Below are 21,492 nucleotides of genomic sequence, written 5' to 3'. Positions count from 1 at the left end.
CTACAGGCGAAAATTCTAGAGTGGGTTACCATGCCCTCCTCTAGGGGATCTTCCCAACCCAGGAATCAAACCCAGGTATCCCACATCACAGGCAGATTCTTTACGTTCTAAGCTACCAGGGAAGCCCATATTGACACTATGACTCAGCAATTCCACCTCTAGGTATTTCCCCAAAGGAAAGGGAAAGCATATGCCCATAAAAGTGCGTGTATAAGAATGTTCATAATGGCCCCAAACTGGAAATACTTCAGATATCCGTCAGTAGAGGATGGACACGCAAACTGTAATATAGACACATAATGAAATATTACTCTTGACAACCGAAAGAAACTCTTGGAACACACCAACACAGATGAATTTTTTAAATATCATGTTGAGTGAAACAAACTTTACACAAAAGAGTCCATGCTGTATGATTCCATTCATATAAAGTTCTAAACCAGGCAAAACTAACTGACAGAGAAGAAACCAAACACTGTGGTTGCCTTTGGTATAAAGTGGGAGTAAGGATTTATGGGGGAGGGACACTGGGCAACTTTCTGGATGATATTAATTTCTTTCTATACATATTTTAATAGTTTAATTTGGATAAAATTCACATGCCATACAATTCACCCATTTAAAATGTACAATCCACTGATTGACATATTATGTGAATATATTAATGATTAACATATATTCATCAATATGTGCAACCACCAGCTTAAAGAGAAATCGTACCCTTTGAATTTTTAAATCTTTGTAGATTTATGCATTTTCATTCGTCAAAACTCAACGAATAATCCACTTAAGATTTGAGAATTTCACTGTAAATATGTATATAAACTTTATCTCTAAAACTTTTTTATTAGAGGGAAATATGAAATAAATTTCAGAGTTGTATGTGGGAAGAGTCATTCTTCAGAAAAGAAAATATTGATAGATCTGAGCCACTAAGGAAGCCCTGATTACTTTAAACCCAAAAATCTTTGTGTGTCAAAAACATATAAACATAACCAAAACTAAATGCAAATATCAAGCCAGAGATTATCTTTTTAAAAACTATTAGAAAAGGAGGGTTTTGTCCATATATTTGATATATGTGCAAAACATTCCAAATCATTGCAAGTATTGAGCTACCAACAGATATAAGGGCAAAGACTCTGAACACAAAGTTCATAAACTGCAAATAAAACATAACAAACATGGGGGAAATTTCTTCTTGTTTACAGAAATTTAAAATTATATCAGGAGCAATATACACATCAAAGGGCCTAGGACTTGTATGCCTTTTGATTTATTTTCCTTTGAGAAATATATTTATTCTCCTTTGAGAAGAGATATTTAATGTGAATAAGAACAGTTATGCACAAGGATTTAGCTACAAGAATGTTTATTGCAGCATCATTTGTAACACTGACAAATCTGGTGTTACACAAGTGTTTAATACAGTGTTAATTAAATAAGTTACAGTACAATACATTAAAATAACTTAGCACTCCTGCACAACCTTGTGAAATGATGTTGTAAAATACTTAACGGTGTGGGAATATGTTTACATCTTGAGTTAAGAAAAAAAGGAAAAAATAAATAAATAAATTTTTTTTAAAAAAGGAAAAAAGGCCAAAACTTCCTTGATCCTGTTAGGTTAACCCATTCCCTTGTATCCATGCTGTGGACACACAGGCATCTGGTTCCTATCAACTTTTCTTGTTCCCCATTTCCCTTTGGAAGCTGTTCTGGGAAGAAAAAATAGGCTAGTCTCAGAATTGGGGGAAAAAAAGATATTTAAAAAAATAAAAAGAGAAAGTGTAAAATACTGTTTTGGTTAACCTTTTTTTTTTTTTTTACATTTTAAATTGGGAAAAAGTATATAGTTACATGATCAGAAATTGAAACAGTCAAAAAAGGCATATGATGAAAATTCTCTGTCCAGTCCCAGGAGACTTAATTAGCTTTTCTTATCTTCTTCTAGATATATTTTTTAAGGAAGACATCTATTAAAAGGAACAAACAAAAAATAAGGAAGAGAAAAGAAGGAAGGGAGGGAAGGAAAGAAGGGGAAAAAATATAAAGGGAGAACATGGGAGGAAACTGTGCATTAGTCGCTCAGTCGTGTCCGACTCTTTGCGACCCGATTGACTGTAGCCCACCAGGCTCCTTTGTCCATGGGATTCTCCAGGCAAGAGTACTGGAGTGGGTTGCCATTTCCTTCTCCAAATGGGGGGAAATTAGCATGACTTTATTCTATGAGGGGTCTAAACAGCCCAAGTTTATTTTAGAATATATGTTAAACATTTGGACCTCAAATGTTCAACAACTTGCTACTAACTTAACAACTCTACTACATGAACATTAAATCATTTACAAATATTTATAAAATATATCAAGATCAAAAGTGAAGAGTCTTTTTGCTTGAGAAGCCTTAATGTATAGGGACTGTGTCATCCAACCCCACATTAGGGTTCCCAGCCTGGCAAGCATTAGTGTACCAAACAATGGAGTAGGAGGTGTGAGATCAGGCTGTCCTGGATATGTGGCTCTGACTGAAAGAGCAGTGGGGGTTCAGAACCTTAGGTGCACCCTGCAATCCGGATTTACCATGTTGGAGAGCATGCCTAGGGCAGCAAATGACAGGCACTGGCAGCCCACAGGTTTTCCTTCCTGGCATCATCTTCAGATGTTCGGGATAGGACCATATGTCCTGACCCTCTTTTACAACCATTTTTGGATTGATTAGTCATGAATAAACTGGTTTATATTTACTGCTTGAAGTAAGCCTAAGACTATTATGTCCATGGGTGGGGAGAGGAGAAATCAGTTAATGCAGAGAGTCCACAAAACACACAGCTGGGCCTCTCACTGAGGGCAGGTTAGGGTTCCTAGTGTAGTTCTTTGCTGGGGGCCACCCCCTTTTTTTCCATGATGCAAATGTAGAATATTCAAAGGTAGGGTAGTCAAGGGATGAGATTTGATAGACTGATTTTTACTGCTTCATCAAGGACATCCCAAAGTGAACAGGAGGATTTCTGTGTATGATTAAGCTTGCTAGCTTAAAAATAATTAACAATTTATTTGCAAACAATTTATTTATACATGAGCTTATAATTAGTTTAAGACGTGTTCTTTTTGACATTAAAAACAACCACCACCACCACCTTTAATGACCTCTTACCATGTGAATGACACTTGGTTAGAAACCCTTAGACATTTTAAAGGATGAGACGAAATGTTTTGCAGAGAAAGCAACATGGAAGCTAGAACAGAAGGACAGAATTAACTGAGGGATGGCGGCATGGGGGAAAAGAAGGAGAGGAGGCCAAGGAGATGAAGCAGGAATGGGAAGAACAAGAGAACGAGCTATCCTTGAAGCCCCAACAGATCTGGAAATCTGTTCTTGTCTGTATGAACAGGCAAGCGAATGTTTTTCCCATTGGGGGAGAAAAATAGCAGAATTAATCTTTCCTAAAAATTTCTTCTTTTATACCTTCAAGCATGTATCTGAGTGGAACTTGTATTTCCCAAGCGTTTATCCAGTCCAACTATGTATCTTTCACCTGCCATCACAATGCCTCCGACTAAGTTGGCCCCATTGTTCTTATGCCTGCAGTGATGACCTCAGTTCAAGATTCAGCAGGTGAAATTAAACCCGACAGTTCTCCTGATGCACGTCTAATACAGAAACAAAATGACTGCCTTGTTTTTGAGAGAGCCTTTTCCAAAAGAGTTTGAGAGTGGAGTACTGTACTTCCATCTGATTTCAGTGGGTAGCCCCGAGGAGGTGAGCAGTTACTTTTCCTTATTAGAGCTGGTGTGTCAGTAGACAAGTCTATTTGCTGAGGGCCCCCCCACCCCCACCCCCAGCCCTGGGCAGAAGGAACTAAAGGCAGGAAGATCAAGGCAAGAAGACCAAATAAACAGAAGAGCAGAGCTCTCAAGTTGAAAGCTCTTATTAATTCTGCAAACACTTATTGAGTACTTACTATGGGCAAGTTCCAGGTCAGACACGGGGTTGGGGTGGGGGGCGGGTACAGCAGACAGACTCTGTTCCTGCCCTCCCAGAGCTCAAGGTTCATCTTCTCCGGTAGGCAGAACAAGTGTTATTCACTTTCCCATTATGAGACCGGGAAACTGAGGCAGAGGGCAGACATAGGTCTGGATCACAACCAGAGCTCAACTTTTCTCTCCGGAGGTCTAAACAGTCGGCTAACAGAACTCAACTGGCTGTCAAACTTTTCTCTTACTAATTACACAAAGCTGCTTTAAGAAAGTATTCACTTCACCACGGGCTTCTGCTCTGCATCTTTAATATTCAGGAAATGATTTGTGCCCCTATTCCTGTCTTAGAAGAACTAGCCTATTTTTCACACAACTTTAGAATTGTTATTATTATTAATGCTGGTAATTAATCAGCTTTAAGAAATAATTTGCTGAAATCTTTAAATCCATCTTTCCTTAGAGTTGGTCATATGAAAACTAAGACTGTGAAAAAGCTTTAAAGAAAACTTTTAATACAAAATGATCAGGCATCCAGGTATTCATCTAAAAAATGCTCCATCTGGACCCTTCTTCAGGGAAATCTGCGTTCACCTGCCTTTCAAGAAATCTGAATCCTTTCCAAGGAAGAGGAGCCCAGAAAGGTTCTTTTTCCTGAGAGCATTTTCCTTATTCCTTTACTCCCTTCAGCTGTTAGCAGCAGCTGGTGCCCTCAGCGTGCTGAAGTGCTGCCTTGTAAACATTCTCTCTAATACCTCGCATTACTCATAGTTTGAAAATCACTTTGACTCCCGAAACGTAATTATGTTAATGTCAGATGAGTCAGCAGGGGGACCACACGCTGCTCCTATGGCAGTCACGCCTCCTGCCAGCCTCTCAGCTCCTGAGGCTTGGGGGGGGGGGGGGGGGGTTGCGGGCAAAGGGGCAGAATTTAAAAAGAGAGAAACCCCCTTTCGGGGAGGAGAGAAGAGAAATGAATGCTTATGGCTCAAAGAACAGCTTCAAAGAGTGGCTGATTTCATTTTAGCTGCAACATGAAAGGGAGAGTCGGAATAAAATCGCTAACCCTAGGTTAATCCTTTTACGTGAAGAATAAACAAGAATTTGGCGAGTTTCCTCTAGATGAGCTGTAATTTTTCCCGCCAGGATGGGTTGAGACAGGTCACTCTGGTGAATACACAGTCGTGATGGTATTTCCAGGGCTCCCCTGGACCTGTTTTCACACCCGTAGGAGGTGATGCCGGACAGCCCAGGAGGAGCACAGAGGACGCAGGACCATCATCCCGGGACAGCCAGAGGAAATCCGTGGCCCCGGACGCTGCCCGGCTCCCCTGGGCCTTTTAGCTTTGGCGCTGTGCCCACTGGGGAAGCGTGACCCCCCTCGGACTAGAGTTTGCAGCCACTCTCTTGGGCTGCGCTCAGCATCACTTACAAGCTCTGGATTGTTTCCCATCCCCTAGCTGCTGGGAAATGAAGAGGAACTGAGTAGCACCAGGTTGGAGGTTTTTTGGGGCCTCGGTAACCACACTGCCACGGCCCCCTGCTCTAGTCCTGGTCACAGCCCAGCCCGCCGGCAACCCCAGCGTCCCCTCTCAGCCTACCTTCCCTCTCTGAACTCAGGAAATCATTTAAATACATGTTTACAGTGCCTCCCTCCCGAGAAGGCTTCCAGGTTCCTTATCTCACCCCCGTCTCATGATAATGCCTATTTTATAAGTGGGGAAACAGAGGTCAGGGAAGGGGTGTCCTTGTGCAAGGTCACACAGTGAGGGACAGAGTCACACACTCAGACCGTGGGCCCCTTTCTGCTCTGCCAACAGAGAGCCGGGGAGTCCATACCTAGAGGACTGGACAATGCCAGTTAGGCTTAAAGGACCCCAAGAGTATGTATGATTTTACAGCCAAGTAAGATTCTTAGTTGGCTGTAATCTACAGAGAGCCAGTGACCTGCCCAAGGTCACAGGCTCAGAAAGTGACAGGAGAAGCTGCCAGACAGGGTCTCCTGACCCCTGATCCAGGGTTTTTTCCCTCTGGCCTCATTATTTCGTCACTCTGGACTTACCCCAGGTTAGACCTGGGAAGAGTCTGTTTTCCACAGTTAATCTAGACATCTACACTGCTGATTTAAAAAAAAAAACAAAACATTCTATTCCTAAAGCACAAGGCCCCACAAGAGGCAAAGATGTCAAGGAGGAGAATTCACTGGAAGGAAAGGGTTAACCGCATCCAGTGGCTTCCCCAGATGGTATGACTGATCAATACCCCAGATTAACTACGGCAATGATCAGTAGTACCCTCAAACCGTGGCTTCATCCAGGTTCATTTCAAAGGCATTTCAACATTGCCTTCATTTGACCCCACTGTAGTTACATAACCTATGGGGGGTAAAATGCTCAATCTAACCTAGAGATTCTTCAGCACCCTCACTCTAGGCCTTCTGATCCCCTACCCTTGGACCACTCCTTTGGGTGACATAGAGGTATCATGGGACTGGTGCATGGAACTCACTTTCCAACTTCTGTCCAGGGTGAGGTTGACCTTGGCCATGCTGGGTATGCCCCCCGAGCTAGAGGTTTCCTGACCAAACACCTTTCTGCCATGGCATTTCCCCTGCTTGGCCCCAAAGACAAAGAAAAGTCAAGACTCACATTTTGAGGTGGGTGCCGAAAATCCTTAGGGAGCTGCGGAACACCCTGTTTAGAGGAGGATTTCTCCTCGGCATGTCTCCCCTTCTGGTGCCATCCAATTTATCCTTGAGGCATGGTTGGTCGAGAAGAGCTGACTCCGCCCCCTGCCCCCCAAAGCAACCAACAGCTGTTACTATATTGAGTGGCAATATGATGTCATATCATAGGTGACTAACTCATCGAGCCTTCTCTGCGAGCCATCAGCTAAATATGACAGACTTCCATCATCCTGACCTTTTCACGGGAGAAAGCTGAGTGAGGGGCTTGAGGCTGCCTCTCAGGGCTCAAGTCCATGCCTGGCACTCCGTGGCCAGCATCTGTGACCGAGCATGTGAGCACACACATGTCCAGCCCCATACACAGGTGCCCTTCCTGGGAGAAGGTCACTTTCACCCCAGATGACTTTCCTCCACTGGCCTGACTTTGAAACTAGTAGCCATCACGATGTTTAACAATCAGAATCATTAGGCAAAGAATTGGGGAGGGGTCTGTATATGTTTACTTGTATAACCTAAGTACTGAGTTAGACATTTTACATAGAGTTTTTCATTTAATTTTCCAAGTGCTCTGAGGGAGACAACACAATCCTGTGGAGTTAGAGAAACTGAGGTCAGAGGGGTTAAGGACTTTCCCAAAGTTGCAGAGCTGATCGTGGTGGGGCTCAGACTCCAGCCCAAGTCTCTGTGACCCCAGGATGGACTGAACTCTACATACAGAAGAGTATCATCACCTTACCTGAGTTTTTTTTTTAAAAGACTTTATTTTGTATAGCAGTTATGCATTTACAGCAAAACTGAGCAGAAAGTACAGAGTTTTTCCCATGTGCCCCTTATCCACCCTCACCTACACTCTCCTCAACTTAGATGGACCAGAACGGTATATTTGTTACAACTGATGAACCTACACTGACATACCATAATCCCCAAAGTCCAGTTTACATTACAGTTCACTCTTGGCGATGCACATTCTGTGGGTTTGGACAAATGTATGATGACATGTATACATCACTGGATATCATAGAGTAGATTCACTGTCCTAAAAATCCTCTGTGCTCCCCCAATTCATCCCTCCCTCCCTTCTAACCCTTTGCAAGCACTCACATTTTTACCGTCTTCATGGCTTTGTCTTTTCCAGAATGTCATATAATTGCAATCACACAGTATGTAGTCTTTATAGGTTGCCTCCTTTGACTTAGTGATATGCATTTACTGTTCTTCTGTGTCTTTTCATAGTTCTCTTTATTTTTGGTGTTTAATAATATTCCATTGTCTGGAAGTACCACCATTTATCTGTCCATTCACCTGTTGAATCACCTAGCTTTAAAAAGTTCATTCTGTGTGTGCGTGCTTAGTCGCTCAGACTCTTTGCAACCCCATAGACTGCAGCCCGCCAGGCTCCTCTGTCCATGGGATTCTCCAGGCAAGAGCACTGCAGAGGGTCGCCATTCCCTTCTCCAGGGGATCTTCCCGACCTAAAAATCTCCCGTGTCTCCTGCACTGCAGGCAGATTCTCTACCCGCTGAACCATTCATTCTGCTGTGTTTCGCATTAAAAACAGAGATAGCCACAGAAACTGGTCTTTGTCTCCTGGACCTCCTACCTGCTCCTCACTACTGCCACCCACATGCACCCGTCAGGGGGTGCCACTTTGGTCCCCCTTGCTGCGCATCACTTCGCAGCCAGAACAAGCACTAAGGCAATCTGGGGAGCGCTCACACATGCACACAGCCAAAGCTTCTCACATCCCCGTCTTCCTTCAGCCCAGTGTTCGTCCTCCAGCCTCCAACGCAGTCATTCCTAACATGTCTCGCCAGTTATCAAACGGGTTTTCTTTCCTTTTTTCAATTCCAACCATCCAACCACTCAAAAGTATTTACTGAGCACCTCCTATATGTCGGTCTTAGATGGAAAGTCTCTAGAGGACACTGAACGTGTTTATGTAAATTTGCATGCAGTCATATCTATCACAGCGCCCAGCGCCATGAACAAAGACTGTTTGCTGGGGTGTGTGTGTGTGTGAGTGCGGAGACAAAAACAAAAGCAAACACAATGACTAAAAATAAGCCTGTGAGACCATCTGAGTTAGCATCATCCAATTATAATATAATTATATTGATTATATTTTACATTATAATTAAAAAACTATTGTTATATTCATAATAAAAGCCCTTACATAGCACTTTCTATGTTTTGGTATGTTTTTGTTGTTTAGTCGCTAAGTCGTCACCGACTCATTTGTGACCCCCGTGGACTGTAGCCTGCCAGGCAAATCCATGAGATTTCCCAGACAAGAATACTGGAGTGGGTTGCCATTTCCTTCTCCAAAGGGTCTTCCCAACCCACAGATTGAACCCATGTCTCCTGCACTGGCAGGCGGATTCTCTACCACTGAACCACCAGGGAAGCCCTCTAGTACTTTTACATAGATGGTAAACCTCCTTGTTGCCTGAAAACGCTGTATAAGCGGAAATAAAAATAGATTAAAGAAAGTTTCAAATAAATTTCTGGAGGGCAGATCTATAACACGTTAGTAAAGTGGAGTTAGGAATAACCAGGACGCATTCTTAACCAATGAGGATGACATCACAAAGGGCAAGTGCCATAATCCCGCCCAACCATCTTAGTGGCTCCACTGGAGGCTGGTGCTCAAGGGAGGCAGAGCTCAGGGTTAACCCTGCAGCCACTGCTAACGGGTCATCGAGGACCTGGGTGTACCGAGCCCCTGGGCTTCCGCTGTGCTGGGAGCCTGCCAGTGGCTCCCTACACCACTACGCCCACTTCTGTGCCATTCTGTTTCTCCCCCACAAAAGAAGTGCTTTGTTTTGTATCATCCACTGAGTCACCGGCACGGTTGGGAACAGACCCAGGATCCCTGCTCCTTTCTTTGCTGGGGCTGTCTGCTGGAGATCACACTCCTTCCAGGTCAGTGGCCAATTACACTGATGGTTCTTAACAACATTTAATGGGGTTTGGGGGCATAGGAAAATGATGGGAAGTAAAGGCTGGGAGATAAAATAATCAAAACCTGAAATGACACACAACATCTTGATTACTGAAGGTTTAAAAATGGCAGTCCAACTCACTGTTGTTCTCATTCCACTGGGAAATGCGCCTAAGTTGGCTCCGATGGTAAAGAATCTGCCTGCAGTGCGGGAGGCCCAGGTGTGATCCCTGGGTCCGGAAGGTCCCCATGCACATTTATGTTCACCGTTTCACCTGAGACTCCTAACAGAGGCGTGAACCGTGAAAGAAGCAGTGAGCTGCTAATCAAGTGACTAGGACTCTCTACATAACAGGCCATGTGGCCCCGGGCAGGTCACTTCACCCAGGCCTCAGTTCCCTAGCTGTAAAACAGGGGCTGGCCTGGTTGGCCTGAAGGTCCCCTACTGCTCTAAGCTTCCACATCTGCATGTCCAGCCCCAGTACAGAGGGAGAGCTGGCCAGCTGAGGCTGCCTGTGGTTTTCTCCATCTTCTCCCAAGGCTGCCATGGGAGACACACAAGGTGTTCGGTCAGAGGCTCCAGAAGAACCCGGAGAACAGGAAGAGCGGTGGGCAGTGACTTCATCAGCCTGATGGAGGGGCCGGGAGCAGGGCACTCAAAGATGAGAGCTGGGTGGTGGGGGGAGACTGGGTTTGAGGGGAGAGAGGTCAGTTCTAAACGTCTCTGGGGGGTGAGCCGGGGGAGGAAGGTACCCCTGATAGACCTGGCAGGGGTGCCCTGAGGATGGGCCTGTGACGCTCAGCCAACGACCAGTAACGACCGTCAGAAGATGCCAGTGACAGCGGCTCGCCGCCCGCCTCCACTTCCAGGACACAGGCAGCAGCGTTTGGCTCAGAACTGCACGAAGCTGTTGTCTCCTTCCGTCTTGGCATGACGACGCTGTTTCAGTAGGAATCGCTGCTTTACAGAGAGGAGATGATGATGCAGGAGGAACAAGGTATTTCTTCAGCACTGGGGCAGAAGGACACTGGCGTGCCGGACCAGGACGCATTAAGCGGGATGCCCTCTCTAGTATCCAGAAAGAAAACAGAGCCAAGGGTAGGCGTGGCAGGGCTGGGACTCGGGTGTGGTGAGCGAGGTGCCTCGAGTGCAAACCTCAAGGAGGTGCCCGCTCTCGGGGCCCCGCAAGTACAGGAAGGACTCCCTCACCTACCCTCATCTGGGTCAGGCCCTGAGGTCTTGCCCTCGTGTATCCGCAGGCTGGGGTTACTTGTGGGTTACCTGTTCAGAGGCATTAGAATTCCGTTAAAGGGGAAAAACTACTCTCCAGGACTCAGTACACCCAGAATAAAACATACGTATCACAGCCCACCTTCGTCACCAAAAACACTGACTTGGGAGTGACTTTCAGGTTGCTGTTCCTTAAGCTGTGTAGCCTAGGGAAACATGCTTAATCCTGTGCCCGGATTTCCTCCCTCATCCGTAAAATGGGGACAATAACAACCACCTCAGAGAGAAGAGAGAGTTAAAAAGAGCGGAGGGAGGATTACGAACAAACCTGCCACACACCTCAGTGGACTGTTAGTCCCCAGTGAGATGGTGATCGAGCTCAATGGCGAAGGACGGGACGGGGTTCCGGCCTCCGGGAACGTCCACAGGCAACATTAGCCTAAAAGGAGGGGTAGATACCTGTTCACAAAGTTCATATCCAGAGTTTCTTGTTCCAGGTCACACACCTAACAAGAGAATTTGGACACAGTCAAAAAATACTGATAAAACAGCCAAGGTGGCCCAAGTTGATGAGTTATAGACAGGCATTCAAACCACAGCCTTTCTCTGTCAGCAGAGGTGTAAGTGAAGGGGTAGGCAGTGACGAGCCATGGAAAATTCCTGACTTTTGGGTCAAGAGCAGACTCTGGTTAATCAAGGAGGACTTCCAGGAGGAGGTTCTGGGGCTTCTGGGCGCCTCCAATGAGGCTCAGTTGCTTTCCTTTTTTTCATTCCTATCTCAGCAATCACTTTCTCTCAGTACAAAGGGATATAAAACGGGCTCCGACTCTACGGGTGGGTGAGCGGAGTCATCGCCCCACATCTTTCACGATCCGAGGCCTGGTCCCTTTAAGGCATCGAAACTCAGTGAACATTCTAGGCTGGCCCCGCGGCCTTCCCGAGGCGCGCTGACGTCACCCTTCGGGGAAGCGGCTGACGTCAGCGCGTCCTCTGCGGGTGGGGGCGGGGCCGTGACTCACTCGGGCCGCGCCCCTGGCCCCCGTGCGCCGGGTGCACGTGAGCGCGCCCCGCGCTCGCCTAATTTTAGCTCCGGCAGCCCCCGTGGGGTCGGGTGAGGTTAAGGCCGGCAGAGGGGACGCGGGGGCTGGGGGCGCGGTTCTGTCGGTCCCTTGCTGGCCCTCCATCGGTTCTTCTGGAGGATGGGTCCCGGCCCGAGTTGCTGGAGTGCTGGCGATTGCGAGCCCAGTCCTGAGCTTGGCGTAGGCGCTCAATAAACAGAATCGGGGTTCCCTCTGGATGCGACGCGGCACTTCCTAGAGAGGGCCAGGGTTCTGGAAGGTTACCTGGGGGCTGAAGTCAGAGCAGGAGCAGGGCTCGGGCGTCAGCCGGCCAATCGCCTGGCCTCTCTGAGTGGACCCCGGGCTTGGCCGGTGTGGCCAACAGCTGGTGGCGGTGGTGGGGTGGGCAGGGAGGAAAGGCGGCCGGGACCCTCAGGGAGCAGCCGCGCTGGAGTCAGTGACAGCGGTAGGGACGGTGCCCTCAGTGGTGTGGTGGCCATCTAGGGGTCGGGCTAAGTACAGAGGCCTCAAGTTGAGGAGGCAGCGGAGATGCTCAAAAACCCAGATGCTCCATCCCGAGCCCCGGAGTACCCAGGTGACCTTGCTGGAATCAGATGAAAGCTTCATTTTAAAGAAAGTGCCCGACACCTTGTGAAATCGATACTCTCCTGTTCTTTGGGAGGTGGGGGACCGACACGAGGGACTTGAGTTTGAGTAAGTTCCAGGAGTAGGTGATGGACAGGGAAGCCTGGCGTGCTGCAGTCCATTGGGTTGCAAAGAGTCGGACACGACTGAGGGACTGAACTGAACTGGGGGGTAGCTCTGGAAAGAGGCTCTGTCATCATAAAGTGAACAGCAATTTTGACTTTTGAACAGTGGTCTGCTGTTCCTCAGTGGACCTGCATTCTTGTTGGCGTGGCATCCTCAGATTTCACAGGGATTGTCTCTTGTTCAATCGCCAAGTTGTGTCTGACTCTTTGAGACCCTGTGGACTGCAGCACGCCAGGCTTCCCTGCGTCCTTCACCATCTCCTGGAGTTTGTAGGCAGCTTGTAAAACTATTTAAGGTTCCTTTGACCTTGTTAGGTGAGGGGTCTTAGATGTTACAAAAGAATATTAAATAGAATGATAAACTGAGAATGTCAAATGGTGGTAGGGGAACTTTTTCTAATTGTTGGATCATTCGAATTTACATATCAGGTTGTTAAATGCTATAACCTTAAAAAAAAAAAAAACTTTGCCTATGTCCTTTTCTTAGAAATGGTGGAAAGTTAGTTGTGGAATAAAAGTAGCCTTGAGGATTGTAACATGAATGAATGACAAATTTGTAAATCAGATACGTAATTTTCATTTTTTTTCCCCAAGAAATACCACTTAGGCTTTGGTAAATTGGAGATTTTTTCAGATATAAATATGGAAACTGCAGGAGTGTTTATTCCCTATTCACTATCCATCTTAACAGTTTAGAAAGGACTAGCGGTTTACAGTCTTCACAACTGAATACATCCAGAGGTATGCATAGTGTTTTATATTGTTCTTATAGCAACAGAAGTTTCTTTGTCCTAATTTTGGACGGTTGCTACCACATATTCCTCAATGGTGCCTATTTGGGACTTCATTGAGCAGGTGTCAGTCTTGATGAATCATGGTCTCAGACTGAGCTAATTTCGCTTTGTGTGAGGTTATTGTTGTGTGTGTATATAATATATAAGAACCTGAACGTCAAGTTTTTCACGTTCAGACGTTAAGGTTTTTAGTCTGGAAACAGTTCTTGCTTTAAAATTACTTCACCTTGAAATGGCCCACGTGCGTCCTGAAGACAGCCTTTAGCGTTTCTGTGAAGTCTTCCCTGCCCCCACGTGTCCCCGCTTGCTTTGAGTCCTCAGCTCTTCAGGTGTTCCCTGTGGCCTGACTGTTCACTTTCTGGTTTGTTTCTCCTGCTAGACTAAACTTTTGGGTCCAATGAACTAGTGTCTCTCTGTATCTCTGGCATTTTGAATAGGGCTGGCATGTAGTAAGAGCCACACTGGTGGTGGTTTGTTCCATTGAATAAATGTGAGTTTTCCAAATCAAATCGCACATGTTGGGAGGTTTTGTTTTGTTTTAAATAGCTGAGAGGATATGGCGATGGACCTATCTTGCTGTTGTAGGGCAATCAGTTCCTTTCTTTTCCAGGTCCGCTCTAACCTCTCCCCTAGCACCACCACCACCACCCACGAGCGAGAAGCCAAGGAAAATAAAACCAACAACCAGACTCTACATTATTTTGAGATCTCAATAGTATGCTGTACTTCTAGAGTCAAGATGATAGAACCTTGGCTCTCCCGGCCAGAACTAATCCGCACACTGGCATTAGTCAGGTTCTTTTCACAGAGGAGTTGGCCAGTCTTTACTCTTAAAAAAAATGGGAATTTTAGGACCTCTGCTGTGACTGTGGACAGCTAAGACTGGTTGGTGAATGGAATGTTTACATTTGAAACAGAATGGGTTTCTGCACAATGATGCTTAATGCTTACCCTTAGAAAGGATTTAAGAATATAAAATGAAGATAATGTACTTATTCTCTTTCTAAGGTCAAAGGGAGGGGATTTTTACAGTAAAGTTTTACTAGCCAAAACTCTTAGCAAACTGGAATTGATGTCAGACACTGAATTTTACAGAAGGCTGACAGCAAAATAAGTTGCTATCGGAGATTTCGTTTTGAAAATACATACATGCTACATAACAGTGGTTACTAATATTTTCTGTAATATACTCAGCACTTTTGCAACATTCAAAATCAGATGGTCCACATTTTTACACCTACTATATTCAAGAAACAATGATGTGTATTTGGAAGATTATCTAATAAGATTTTAATTAGGGTTTTAGAAAGTGGTTCAGCTGAATGCCATACAGAGTTACAGTGGTGAGAGGGATGAAACAGAAAAGTAGCTTTTTGTTGAAAACAGAAGAGAAGAAGGGACTCTTTGCTGGTGACTAGGTAAAATTTTAACAATTCCTACTCACTTTCCTACCATCCTTCTCACTGGGAATACATCTTCAGGCCCTGTTTCACCTGTATTTTTTCCTCAAAAGAGAGTCTTCTATAATAGTAATAAAATGGACAACAACTTTCAGTTACTGAGCACTGTGCGTCAGACAGTGTGCTCGATTCTTCTTGAAGTTATTTCAGCTTATCTTTGTTACAATCCTGTGCTAAACGGATGTTTAATTATTTCCATTTTATAGGCTCAGGGAGGTTACAGGGCTTCCTTAAGGTCATATAGCTATTAAGAAACAGCTGTGATTTGAACTGAGGTTGTGTTAGGGTTCTCTGAAGAAACAGAACCAATAGGATTGTGTGTGTGTATGTAATATATGTTGTCGGTCAGTCGGTAAGTCATGTCCACCTCTTTGCAGCCCCATGGACTGCAGTACACCAGGCTCCCCTGCCCTCCACTCTCTCCTGGAGTTTGCTCAGATTCACGTCCACTGAGTCGGATGCTGTCGAACCATCTCATCCTCTGCCACTCCCTTCTTTTGGCTTCAATCTTTCCCAGCCTCAGAGTCTTTTCTGTGAGCTGGCTCTTCGCATCAGGTGGCCAGAGTACTGGAGCTTCAGCATCAGTCCTTCCAATGAATATTCAGGGTTGATTTCCTTTAAGATTGATTGGTTTGAGCTCCTTGCAGTCCAAGGGACTCTCAAGAGTCTTCTCCAAACATACATGTGTAATATATGTGCACGTGCAGAGTCACTTCAGTTATGTGTGACTCTTTGTGACCCTTCGGACTGTAGCCCACCAGGCTCCTCTGTCCATGGGATTCTCCAGGCAAGGCTACTGGAGTGGGTTGCTATGCCCTCCTCCAGAGGATCTTCCCAAACCAAGGATCAAACCTGTACCTCTTGATGTCTCCTGCATTGGCAGATGGATTCTTTACCACTAGTGCCTCCTGGGAAACCCAAGTAGTATATATAACACATACATATATTGAGAGATTTAGTATAAGGATATAAGGAATTGGCTGATAGCAAGTCCCCAAATCTGCAGGGTGTGTTGGCAATCTGGAGACCCAAGAGAGCCAAAAGTATCATTCCATTCTGGGTCCAAAATGCAGGAAGAAGCTGATGTTTCAGTTTGAAGGCCATGAGGCAGAAGAATTCCCTTTTACCTTGAGGAGAGTCAGCCTTTTTGTTTCTTCAGGCCTTCAACTGATTGAGGGCCATCTATCTACATCACACAGGGCAATCTACTTTACTTGTCTACCAATTTAAGGGTTAATCTCTTAATAATCCCCTCAAAGAAACACCAAGGATAACATTTGATCAAATAGCTGGTTAATAAATTGTTATTCAGATCCATTTGATTTCCAAAGCCCTGGCTTTTAATGTTATTTCACAATGTCTCCCTCCCACTCTAGATTTCACAAAGTTGCTTTAACCCTGAGTCTTTTCCCCCCTCACCTGCAATGCCTGTCACAATCCCTGCCCCTCTTTACTAGATAAACACTCCTAATTAGTGCAGGTGTTTGAATGTCAGTCACCAACTCAGAATCCTTTTCCGAAGAGCGCGCACAACACAGCCATTTGCTTCCTTAGAATAACTTCCCAGCCTTCGAATTAGACTCCAGACTTTCTGGTTCTCTATGCATGTAGCCTTTGAACTAACTCCCACCACACTAGCAAGTCTTACCTGACTCCGGGTTCATCCTCTCCCTTGGCGTCTTTGAGGATACCAAGCCCTGGTGGTGGAACGCAGCGAGCCCTTGAGCCTCGCTTCTCTCAGCCACCTCCTTTGAACCACCCTTTCTTATCGGTTACTTTTGACTGCCATCACTGTTACTGTCATTTCAGTTCTCTGACCTCTCTACCCCTCCCCCCAAAAGAAGGCACTATCTCTGCAGGGGTTTCACTTGGTCGAGTTCCGTCTTGTGAACCCACAGCCCACAGATTGGTTATTTAAAAGTATTTCCATGATCTATTTTATCTACTTTTAATAAATACTGTTTATAAAATTTGTTGGTTATCATACTGAAAAGAATAAAAACATTAATTTTTGCCTGATTGGCACTATTCTGCTGCATCCTAGGACACTTTATACAGTTTTCATGGATATCATTATGCTTGTTCTCCATCATTTGTTCATGAACAGTCTTAGAGCATTTGGGTTTTGTTTTTTTTTAGTTTTGCATCAGATTTATTCAAATATAATTTGCATATCTTTCAACTTATCCACTTTTAAAGGGTAGGAGTTAATAGTTTTAGTACATTCATAGATTTGAGCAAGAGTCACCAAGATTCATTAATTTTAATACATTTCCATCACTGTTTCAAAAAATCTTGCACCCATTCCCTCTAAACCTTCCAGCGGTGGGCAGCTGTTCTCTAAAGTGACTGCACTAGCTTATAATCCCAGCAGAAGTATATGAGGTTCTAATTTCTCCATGTCCTTACCAACACTTGCTAGTATGAGCATTTGTTTTTAGCTAGTTAATTGTCCTTTAATATACAGAGCATGGTCATTCCTAAAAAGTAGTACTTTCTCTCTCAGAGATATTTATGCTGTTTTTCATTGTTATTCATGATAAAAATATTAGAAAACATTTTTAATGGAAAAAATCAGATTTTTATTGATATTCTAGAGATATAGTCAAGCCTGACAAGTTTGTAAAAACTGAAAATTTTAAGATAGATTTTGGAAGATGAGCTTCTTTGAGAGAGGACAGTTAACAGATAGTTGTCACATATTTTCACTTAAGGGATATTTCATTCTTCCAAAAGTTAATTGACCAAGCACAATACACTTAAAGGGTGTTTTTTATCAAAACCACAACTAAAAATATTGATACATCCTTCTCCCATATTAGAAAAAAATCAAGTATGTATTTTTTGATTGACAAATGACATCTGCCACAAGTATATTACTTTAATCAAGGCAAGAGAATTCCTCTTCCTGTTACAGTCTGTACTAGGGTTTCCAGAACTTGGAATTACATTCAGTTCAGTTCAGTTCGGTCACTCAGTCATGTCCGACTCTTTGCGATCCCATGAACCACAGCATGCCAGGCCTCCCTGTTCATCACCAACTCCCGGAGTTCACCCAAACCCATGTCCATCGAGTTGGTGATGCCATCCAACCATCTCATTCTCTGTCGTCCCCTTCTCCTCCTGCCCTCAATCTTTCCCAGCATCAGGGTTCTTTCACATGAGTTAGCTTTTCCCATCAGGTGGCCAAAGTATTGGAGTTTCAGCTTCAACATCAGTCCTTCCAATGAACACTCAGGACTGATCTCCTTTAGGATGGACTGGTTGGATCTCCCTGCAGTCCAAGGGACTCTCAAGAGTCTTCTCCAACACCACGGTTCAAAAGCATCAATTCTTTGGCGCTCAGCCTTCTTTATAGTCCAACTCTCACATCCATACATGACCACTGGAAAAATCATAGCCTTGACTAGATGGACCTTTGTTGGCAAAGTAATGCCTCTGCTTTTTAATTGCTGTCTAGGTCATATTACATTACTCCTCCTAATTTAAATGGACTTGGTGGTCTTCGGTATGTCTGGGAGAATAAAAACAGAGGGTATTAAAGTAGGAATCATAAAACTCTGAAAAGTCTGATGTGCACTTTTGTACTATTTCACAAGCAAATTCCAGTGGCAAGGGAGTGATTTTGGTCTCTAAAACAATTCTGAGGCTGGGTCCTTTGTTAATGGTTTCTTGGGTATATTTGTTACTACTGAAGCCTTAGTAAAGAAGAAACGTTACTTATTTACCCTTTCTTTGGGGTTTTTATTTTTAATATTTGTTTATTTAGTTGAGCCAAGTCTTAGTTATGGCACACAGGATCTTCAGTCTTCATTGCAGGATCTTCAGGTGCAGCATGTGGGCCCTGGTTCCCTGACCAGGGATTGAACCCCGGTCCCCTGCCCTGGGAGCACAGAGTCTTAGCCACTGGACCATCAGGGAAGTCCCTCCTGTGTTCTTAATAGTGTTTTGTCTTTGTGTTTTTCTTTTTAACCCAGTTTTGTTTGGAAGTAATCGTTTCTTTTTCTTTGCGTTTCTTGGAAGCTGAGCTATCATTATGTTTTAGAATGCAATTGAATCTATCAAGGAATGAAGCTAGCTGATAATTCTTTGTCCTTAACTATTAATGAGGGGTTTCAGTATACTATGTAAGCAGAATTTATGGTAGTGTTCTAGAAGTTTAAATCATTGAAATTTTTAACAGACTTAGATTGTTATTTTCTGAGATTTTTTTTTAATAGCATTGCTTTAACAATATGGTTATAATAAATGTTTTGCAATCCAAATCCTTATTTTTTAAAATACAATATTTTAATATCCCATTTAAAAATATTGGTATATTTATTGAGTTATATTGGATTATTAGCATTATAAATAAATACCAAAAAGTTACTAGCCCTCCATTTATAAAACTAATTTTGTATCTATATTGTACATTGTACTTTAAATTTTATTTTATTTTAGCTGGCTAGTTAAGAGTTCAACCTTTTTAAAAAAAATCAGGCGTACTGGGGTAATTTACATGCAGTAAAATTCATCCTTTTAGGTATAAAATTATAAGAATTTTGCAAAATACAGTCATTTAATCATTCCCACAATAAAGGGCTAACATTTCCACTACTCTCGAAAGCTCACTTATGCCTCTTTGTAGTCAATCCTTTCCCTGAAAATAGAATTTTATATTAAATTAATGAAACAGTACTTAAAAAAAACATACCTGATACACTGGTTTGAGGGCCATTATTATTGTAAATGGGTAATAACTTTAGTGGGAAGGAAGATGTAATTGGAATAAACCAAATTTTGAATATATGACTCTAAAGTGATTGGCTAGAAATGTTCTAAACAAAACATAAAGCAAAAGATTGATTTTATTGTTTTTTATTCATTTCCCTGATGTATGTTTACTTTTTTCACCCTATGTCCATCCCCCCAAATGTCTCAATATGCCGAAATCCTTAAGACATTTTCTCTGGCTGGCTTGTGTTTTAGTCTATTCGGTGAATATTAGAAGTAGAATATTATTTCTGCTCTCCTGAAATAAATTATTGGCAAGGACCATGTCATCTTCATTTGTTTATTCCCATCTCTTCCATAGAAAAGAAGCTGAAATATTTGATAAATGGTGAATGAAATTTTCCTTTAACTTGGATGATTTCAAGCTGAGCAGAGAGTGATCTGAGAATGACTTGGATTTTCTCAAGTAAATATTGAAAGTATTGTTAATACTAGGTTAAATGTAAAACTCAGCTAATAACATAGGTGATAGAGTTGGATCTAAATTTGAATACTGCCTTTATCATTTAATTGTGGAACTTCAGGCAAATTCATTTCTCATAATATCAGTTTTTCTGTCTACAAAAATCATAAGAAAAAATGAAACAAAATACATATCTCATTAGAACTCTATGAGGAATAACTTGAGATTAAAACCCTTGGCACAGTGTCTTGCTCATAGCCCAAGTCTTTAAAAAAGTTTTTTATGTAAATCAACTATGAACTATACCTCATAGTTGATTTACAAAATCTTGTCAGTTTCAGGTGTACAATGAGGGATTCAGCTCTCTCTCTATATATATATATATGTGTGTATATATATATATATATGTATGTATAGATATAGCTTTCATATATATATATATATATATATATATATATATATATGAAAAATTGAAAGACGCTCAGTCATGTCTGACTATTTGCACTATTTATACGTGGACTGTAGCCTGCCAGGCTCCTCTGTCCATGGAATTCCCCAGGTAAGAACGCTGGAGTGGGTAGCTATTCCCTTCTTCATGGTATCTTTCTGACTCAGGGATCAAGCCTGGGTCTCCTGCATTGCAGGTGGATTCTTTACCACCTGAGCCATCAGGGAAGCCAATATATATATATATATACTTTTCAGATTCGTTTTCAAATTCTTTTGCATATAGTTCCTCTGCTCTGCAGTAGGTCTTTGTTGATTATCTATTTTATGTGTAGTAGTATCTATTTGTCCCAGACTCCTCTAACTTATCCCTCACCCACCTGTCCCTCTGTAACCATGTTTGTTTTCTATGTGAGTCTATTTCTGTTTTTAAATAAGTTCATTTGTATCATATTTTAAATTCCACATGTAAGTGATATCATATGGTATTTGTCTCTGACTCACTTCACTTAGTATGATTATCTCTAGGTTCATCCATGTCGCTGCAAATGGCACTATTTCATTATTTTTACAGCTGAGTCATATTCCGTTGTGTATATGTGCATACAGTGTTAGTCACTCAGTCATGTCTGACTCTGATCCCATGGACAGTAGCCCGTCAGGCTCCTCTGTCCGTGGAATGTTCCAGGCAAGAATACTGGAGTGGGTAGTCATTCTCTTCTTCAGGGCATCTTCCCAACTCAGGGGTTGAACCCAGGTCTCCCGCATTGCAGGCAGACTCTTTACCATCTAAGCCACCAGGGAAGCCCCTATGTGCATATGTGTGTGTGTATCCATATATATGTATGTATATATATATCATGTCTTCTTTGTCCATTCATCTGTTGATGGACATTTAGGTTGCTCCCATGTCTTGGCTGTGGACATGGCTGCTATAAACATTGGGGGTGC

The 21,492-nt window shown here is 43.3% G+C and overlaps 1 long non-coding RNA gene across 1 annotated transcript in view; it reads left to right on the top strand.

Moving 5' to 3' along the window:
- The first annotated feature begins 9,266 nt into the window (after positions 1-9,266).
- Positions 9,267-21,492, top strand: part of LOC110150561 (uncharacterized) — a 65,793-nt gene continuing 53,567 nt past the window's right edge. Inside the window, exon 1 of the long non-coding RNA XR_002317792.2 lies at positions 9,267-9,583. This is a non-coding gene — a long non-coding RNA (uncharacterized lncRNA). The remainder of the gene's footprint in view (positions 9,584-21,492) is intronic.

The sequence above is a fragment of the Odocoileus virginianus genome, chromosome 11 (assembly GCF_023699985.2).
Source record: "Odocoileus virginianus isolate 20LAN1187 ecotype Illinois chromosome 11, Ovbor_1.2, whole genome shotgun sequence".
Taxonomy (NCBI): Eukaryota; Metazoa; Chordata; class Mammalia; order Artiodactyla; family Cervidae; genus Odocoileus; species Odocoileus virginianus.
This window is presented reverse-complemented; position numbering and strand designations above follow the sequence as displayed.